The following is an 8,304-nucleotide window of genomic DNA, read 5'->3' on the forward strand; positions in this document are numbered from 1 at the left end:
TGAATTAACACATGTGGAATTATATACATAAAAAAGTGTGAAACAACTGAAAATATGTCATATTCTAGGTTCTTCAAAGTAGCCACCTTTTGCTTTGATTACTGCTTTGCACACTCTTGGCATTCTCTTGATGAGCTTCAAGAGGTAGTCACCTGAAATGGTCTTCCAACAGTCTTGAAGGAGTTCCCAGAGATGCTTGGCACTTGTTGGCCCTTTTGCCTTCACTCTGCGGTCCAGCTCACCCCAAACCATCTCGATTGTGTTCAGGTCCGGTGACTGTGGAGGCCAGGTCATCTGGCGCAGCACCCCATCACTCTCCTTCATGGTCAAATAGCCCTTACACAGCCTGGAGGTGTGTTTGGGGTCATTGTCCTGTTGAAAAATAAATGATGGTCCAACTAAACGCAAACCGGATGGAATAGCATGCCGCTGCAAGATGCTGTGGTAGCCATGCTGGTTTAGTATGCCTTCAATTTTGAATAAATCCCCAACAGTGTCACCAGCAAAGCACCCCCACACCATCACACCTCCTCCTCCATGCTTCACGGTGGGAACCAGGCATGTAGAGTCCATCCGTTCACCTTTTCTGCGTCGCACAAAGACACGGTGGTTGGAACCAAAGATCTCAAATTTGGACTCATCAGACCAAAGCACAGATTTCCACTGGTCTAATGTCCATTCCTTGTGTTCTTTAGCCCAAACAAGTCTCTTCTGCTTGTTGCCTGTCCTTAGCAGTGGTTTCCTAGCAGATATTCTACCATGAAGACCTGATTCACACAGTCTCCTCTTAACAGTTGTTCTAGAGATGTGTCTGCTGCTAGAACTCTGTGTGGCATTGACCTGGTCTCTGATCTGAGCTGCTGTTAATCTGCGATTTCTGAGGCTGGTGACTCGGATGAACTTATCCTCCGCAGCAGAGGTGACTCTTGGTCTTCCTTTCCCGGGGCGGTCCGCATGTGAGCCAGTTTCTTTGTAGCGCTTGATGGTTTTTGTGACTGCACTTGGGGACACTTTCAAAGTTTTCCCAATTTTTCGGAGTGACTGACCTTCATTTCTTAAAGTAATGATGGCCACTCGTTTTTCTTTACTTAGCTGCTTTTTTCTTGCCATAATACAAATTCTAACAGTCTATTCAGTAGGACTATCAGCTGTGTATCCACCTGACTTCTCCACAACGCAACTGATGGTCCCAACCTCATTTATAAGGCAAGAAATCCCACTTATTAAACCTGACAGGGCACACCTGTGAAGTGAAGACCATTTCAGGTGACTACCTCTTGAAGCTCATCAAGAGAATGCCAAGAGTGTGCAAAGCAGTAATCAAAGCAAAAGGTGGCTACTTTGAAGAACCTAGAATATGACACATTTTCAGTTGTTTCACACTTTTTTGTAATGTATATAATTCCACATGTGTTAATTCATAGTTTTGATGCCTTCAGTGTGAATCTACAATTTTCATAGCCATGAAAATAAAGAAAACTCTTTGAATGAGAAGGTGTGTCCAAACTTTTGGTCTGTACTGTATATAGTTTTTTTGCTCGTCTGAAAGGGGCCTAACTCCGTACGGCAATATACTGTCAATGCCAGTGTAAAACGGTGAAAGCAGTAGATAAACAAGCACGGGTCAGTATATAAAGTGTAGTCAAATTATACTATTATATGAGCGTTGCAGCAGGTACTCTCCCCTCTGCCGGCATCCCAGCTGCGCAGAGCGCATGCACAACAGCTTCCTGTGTAGCGACAACTGACAGGCCTGTGTGCACACGCCTAGGCTCTCCGCACCCGCGCCTTCAGCCTCACACGGAGCAGCCCCTTCTACACAGCCCCATAGCCGCGCTTAGCTCATGGCCTTGCTGCACATGGCGCATGCGCCTCCCAACCTGTCCAGCTCACACATTCGCAGCTTTTTTGAATTCTACTGAAGCACAGCATGTTCAGCTACATCCCGGTGTTCTGCCAGATCTCTATAGATTGCCGAAAGTCTATAGCGGAAGTCATGTGGTGCGCTGCGCAAGCGCACTTCCACGAATCATCCCTGCAGCCTCCACTGCAGTAGTTCGCACACCGCGCGTGCGCACAATTAAGGGTATAGTGACATCTTAAAGTGACAGTCATCTCCAGTAAAATACAGCATCTACATTAATTAGTACCCTCGCGGCCTCGCTTCGCTCGCCAGGCATCGGGCTCGGCCTCGCTGCGCTCGGCATTTAGTAAAACTACCTCTATGCCGCCATTGATAGTAAAGAAGGAAATGGATGGTAAAGAAAGAGACTATCCATCTCTTTCTTTACCATCCATCTCTTTCTTTACTATCAATGGCGGCATAGAGTTAGTTTTACTAAATGCCGAGCGCAGCGAGGCCGAGCCCGATGCCTGGCGAGCGAAGCGAGGGTACTAATTAATGTAGATTAATGAGCGCTGGGTTAAGTGTGCGCACGCCCGGTGTGCAAACTACTGTAGGAATGATTCTCGGAAGTACGCTTGTGCGCTTGCGCAGCGCACCACGTCACTTCCGCTATAGACTTTCGGCAGAACACCGGCCTGCTCCATGCAGTTGGACATCTGTACAGTATGGCTCGATCTGTACAGCATGACTTGATCACATGACTTTGTCTGACACTGATGATGTCATCATGGTACCAGACGATTGACCGGCCCCTTTTTTGTGATGTCATCACTTGCCTATTTAAAGCTCACATTCACTGGGGGTATGCGTGCTGGAAAAAGGCTTGTTAGGCAAAACGTTGCATCTGGAATACGCCTCACAGAAAGGACGTGCTGTCTCCATACTCTCTTTCTTATTTCTTGTGGATATCCAACTTGTTAGGGTCCATTCACACGTCCGCAATTTCGTTCCTGAAAAAATAAAACATGTCCTATTCTATTAGTGCCGACGATGTGCGGTCCGCAAAATGCGGAACGCACATTGCCGTGTCCGTGTTTTGCGGATCGCGTTAATGGACCCTTAGGGGAATCTAATCACTTCCCCTGGAAACGTGCAACCACCACCAGATCTACCTGGGTGTGCTGGTCACCATCTCTGATTTTTCTGTACAGTCCAGGAAGTGTCAGCTGATTATGAGGCTCAGCGATCAGAGTGAAAACTGCAAGATATCAAGATTTTTTTTTGTAACATGGGTATAATTTAGAAAAAAAACTGCAAGATTAAAAAAAAAAATGTTTAATCCTCCAAAAATGGCAGATGACTTTACATAGCTGTAACAGCTGCTCCACTGGTTCTGCTTCTTTTCTTTTAAAGCTCCTTCTCCCGTAGGCCATTGAGACCAGGAACTGTCAGGGGGAGCGGTCCCAGTGATGACTCACTCCGCGTTAGGAATCTATGGATGGACGGCTACAACCCGTCATTTTCTATAAGATTTTTCTTTAAAAGTTTTAAGCTGGTCAAGGTCTCCATAATGGATATGCGACAACGGCTAGGATCCCATCTGTAGAGTGTGAATCTGAGCCAATGTAACTGTTTAATGACTAGGAATCACAACAATAATTACAGAGCATATGATTAAATTAACAGATTACCCTGGAAACTAAAATTCTGTATGTTGTGGTTTGTGACTATTTTCTTTAGGTTTTTAATATAGATGCCAATATGAACTATTTGGTAATATTAACTTTGGCCATTAGATGTCAGCAGAGCATACACTTCTGGTCAATATGGAGCTATACTGCAATCTTCAAGTTGGCCACTAGATGTCAGCTGAGGATACAGTTCTGGAAATATTAAAAACACTGCACTGTTCATGTTAGGCTACTTTCACACTAGCGTTCGGGCGGATCCGTTCTGAACGGATCCGATCATAATAATGCAGACGGAGGCTCCGTTCAGAACGGATCCGTCTGCATTATTTTTAGCATATAACAGCTAAGTGTGAAAATAGCCTAGTACGGATCCGTCCAGACTTTCAATGAAAAGTCAATGGGGGACGGATCCGCTTGAAGATTGAGCCACATTGTGGCATCTTCAAACGGATCCGTCCCCATTGACTTACATTGTAAGTCTGGACGGATCCGCACGCCTCCGCACGGCCAGGCGGACACCCGAACGCTGCAAGCAGCGTTCAGCTGTCCGCCTGTCCGTGCGGAGGCGAGCGGAGCGGAGGCTGAACGCCGCCAGACTGATGCAGTCTGAGCGGATCCGCATCCATTCAGACTGCATCAGGGCTGGGCGGCTGCGTTCGGGTCCGCTCGTGAGCCCCTTCAAAGGGAGCTCACGAGCGGACACCCGAACGCTAGTGTGAAAGCAGCCTTAGGCTATTTTCACACTTGCGGCAGTGGGATCCGGCAATTTTAATGTGACTGAAAGCATTTGTAAGACGCATCCAGATGCGGATCCGTCCACATATGCATTGCAAGAACGGATCCGTCTCTCCGCTTGTCATGCAGACAGACGGATCCGTCTTGTATATTTTTTCACATTTTTACCAGTTTGCGCATGCGCATGCCGGAAGGACGGATCCGGCACTAATACATTCCTATGGGGATCCGGCATTCAGGCAAGTCTTACGTTTTTTTCGCCGGACATAAAACTGTAGCATGCTGCGGTTTAATCTTTTTGACTAATCAGTCAAAGCGACTAAACTGAAGACATCCTGATGCATCCTGAACAGATTGCTCTCCATTCAGAATGCATGGGGATATGCCTGATCAGTTCTTTTCCGGTATAGAGCCCCTAGGACGGAACTCTATGCCGGAAAAGAAAAACCCTAGTGTGAAAGTACCCTACGTTACTAAAAATGTATCTAAGACATACCTGTATCACAGAGGTAATAAACACAGTGATGTCACAGCACAGGGGTAATAAACACAGTGATGTCACAGTACAGAGATAATAAACACAGTGATGTCACAGTACAGGGATAATAAACACAGTGTTGTCACAGTACAGGGATAATATACACAGTGATGTCACAGTACAGGGATAATAAGCACAGTGATGTCACAGTACAGGGATAATAAACACAGTGATGTCACAGTACAGAGATAATAAACACAGTGATGTCACAGCACAGAGATAATAAACACAGTGATGTCACAGTACAGAGATAATAAACACAGTGATGTCACAGTACAGGGATAATAAACACAGTGATGTCACAGTACAGGGATAATAAACACAGTGATGTCACAGTACAGAGATAATATACACAGTGATGTCACAGTACGGGGATAATAAACACAATGATGTCACAGTACAGGGGTAATAAACACAGTGATGTCACAGTACAGAGATAATAAACACAGTGATGTCACAGTACAGAGATAATAAACACAGTGATGTCACAGTACAGAGATAATAAACACAGTGATGTCACAGTACAGGGATAATAATCACATTATGTCACAGTACAGAGATAATAAACACAGTGATGTCACAGTACAGGGATAATATACACAGTGATGTCACAGTACAGGGATAATAAGCACAGTGATGTCACAGTACAGGGATAATAAACACAGTGATGTCACAGTACAGAGATAATAAACACAGTGATGTCACAGCACAGAGATAATAAACACAGTGATGTCACAGTACAGAGATAATAAACACAGTGATGTCACAGTACAGGGATAATAAACACAGTGATGTCACAGTACAGGGATAATAAACACAGTGATGTCACAGTACAGAGATAATATACACAGTGATGTCACAGTACGGGGATAATAAACACAATGATGTCACAGTACAGGGGTAATAAACACAGTGATGTCACAGTACAGAGATAATAAACACAGTGATGTCACAGTACAGAGATAATAAACACAGTGATGTCACAGTACAGAGATAATAAACACAGTGATGTCACAGTACAGGGATAATAATCACATTATGTCACAGTACAGGGATAATAAACACAGTGATGTCACAGTACAGGGATAATAAACACAGTGATGTCACAGTACAGGGATAATAAACACAGTGATGTCACAGTACAGAGATAATAAACACAGTGATGTCACAGTACAGGGATAATATACACAGTGATGTCACAGTACAGAGATAATAAACACAGTGATGTCACAGTACAGGGATAATAAACACAGTGATGTCACAGTACAGAGATAATAAACACAGTGATGTCACCGTACAGGGATAATAAACACAGTGATGTCACAGTACAGGGATAATAAACACAGTGATGTCACAGTACAGGGGTAATAAACACAGTGATGTCACAGTACAGAGATAATAAACACAGTGATGTCACAGTACAGGGATAATAAACACAGTGATGTCACAGTACAGGGGTAATAAACACAGTGATGTCACAGTACAGAGATAATAAACACAGTGATGTCACAGTACAGAGATAATAAACACAGTGATGTCACAGTACAGAGATAATAAACACAGTGATGTCACAGTACAGGGATAATAAACACAGTGATGTCACAGTACAGGGATAATAAACACAGTGATGTCACAGTACAGGGGTAATAAACACTGTGATGTCACAGTACAGGGATAATAAACGCAGTGATGTCACAGTACAGAGATAATAAACACAGTGATGTCACAGTACAGGGATAATAAACACAGTGATGTCACAGTACAGGGATAATAAACACAGTGATGTCACAGTACAGAGATAATAAACACAGTGATGTCACAGTACAGAGATAATAAACACAGTGATGTCACAGTACAGGGATAATAATCACAGTGATGTCACAGTACAGGGATAATAATCACAGTGATGTCACAGTACAGGGATAATAAACACAGTGATGTCACAGTACAGGGGTAATAAACACTGTGATGTCACAGTACAGGGATAATAAACGCAGTGATGTCACAGTACAGAGATAATAAACACAGTGATGTCACAGTACAGGGATAATAAACACAGTGATGTCACAGTACAGGGGTAATAAACACTGTGATGTCACAGTACAGGGATAATAAACGCAGTGATGTCACAGTACAGAGATAATAAACACAGTGATGTCACAGTACAGGGATAATAAACACAGTGATGTCACAGTACAGGGATAATAAACACAGTGATGTCACAGTACAGGGATAATAAACACAGTGATGTCACAGTACAGGGATAATAAACACAGTGATGTCACAGTACAGGGGTAATAAACACTGTGATGTCACAGTACAGGGATAATAAACGCAGTGATGTCACAGTACAGAGATAATAAACACAGTGATGTCACAGTACAGGGATAATAAACACAGTGATGTCACAGTACAGAGATAATAAACACAGTGATGTCACAGTACAGAGATAATAAACACAGTGATGTCACAGTACAGGGATAATAAACACAGTGATGTCACAGTACAGGGATAATAAACACAGTGATGTCACAGTACAGAGATAATGAACACAGTGATGTCACAGTACAGGGATAATAATCACATTGATGTCACAGTACAGGGATAATAAACACAGTGATGTCACAGTACAGGGATAATAAACACAGTGATGTCACAGTACAGGGATAATAATCACAGTGATGTCACAGTACAGGGATAATAAACACAGTGATGTCACAGTACAGAGATAATAAACACAGTGATGTCACAGTACAGGGATAATAATCACATTGATGTCACAGTACAGGGATAATAAACACAGTGATGTCACAGTACAGGGATAATAAACACAGTGATGTCACAGTACAGGGGTAATAAACACAGTGATGTCACAGTACAGGGATAATAAACACAGTGATGTCACAGTACAGAGATAATAAACACAGTGATGTCACAGTACAGAGATAATAAACACAGTGATGTCACAGTACAGGGATAATAAACACAGTGATGTCACAGTACAGAGATAATAAACACAGTGATGTCACAGTACAGGGATAATAAACACAGTGATGTCACAGTACAGGGATAATAATCACATTGATGTCACAGCATGGGGATAATGCAAAAAATAATGCTGCAGAGATGAACATGCTGGTAGTTGTAGTTCTCTCCCCTTATACTTCTTCCTTTCCTCTGATATTCCATAATATGGAGCCTTGAGATGCTGGGAGCAGTAGTTCTCTTTTATTATACCTCCTCCCTGAAATTTCCTGATATCTCATATTGACTTGGACACGCTGGGAGTTGTAGTCCTCTCCTCTTATACCTTCTCCTTGTAAGTCCTCTGGTATATAGATTTCGGTTTCCTTTCTGTGTGTTGCAGCGCCACGCTGTGTCCCGGGTGTGGCATCCTTCTTCTGGGGGTTGTGAAAGTGGTCGCTCTAAGATTTATATAAATTCCCTGAATGAGACACAAGGATAAAGACCATATAACATCTGTACATCATTCT

Source organism: Bufo gargarizans, chromosome 9, assembly GCF_014858855.1.
Source record: "Bufo gargarizans isolate SCDJY-AF-19 chromosome 9, ASM1485885v1, whole genome shotgun sequence".
NCBI classification, from domain to species: domain Eukaryota; kingdom Metazoa; phylum Chordata; class Amphibia; order Anura; family Bufonidae; genus Bufo; species Bufo gargarizans.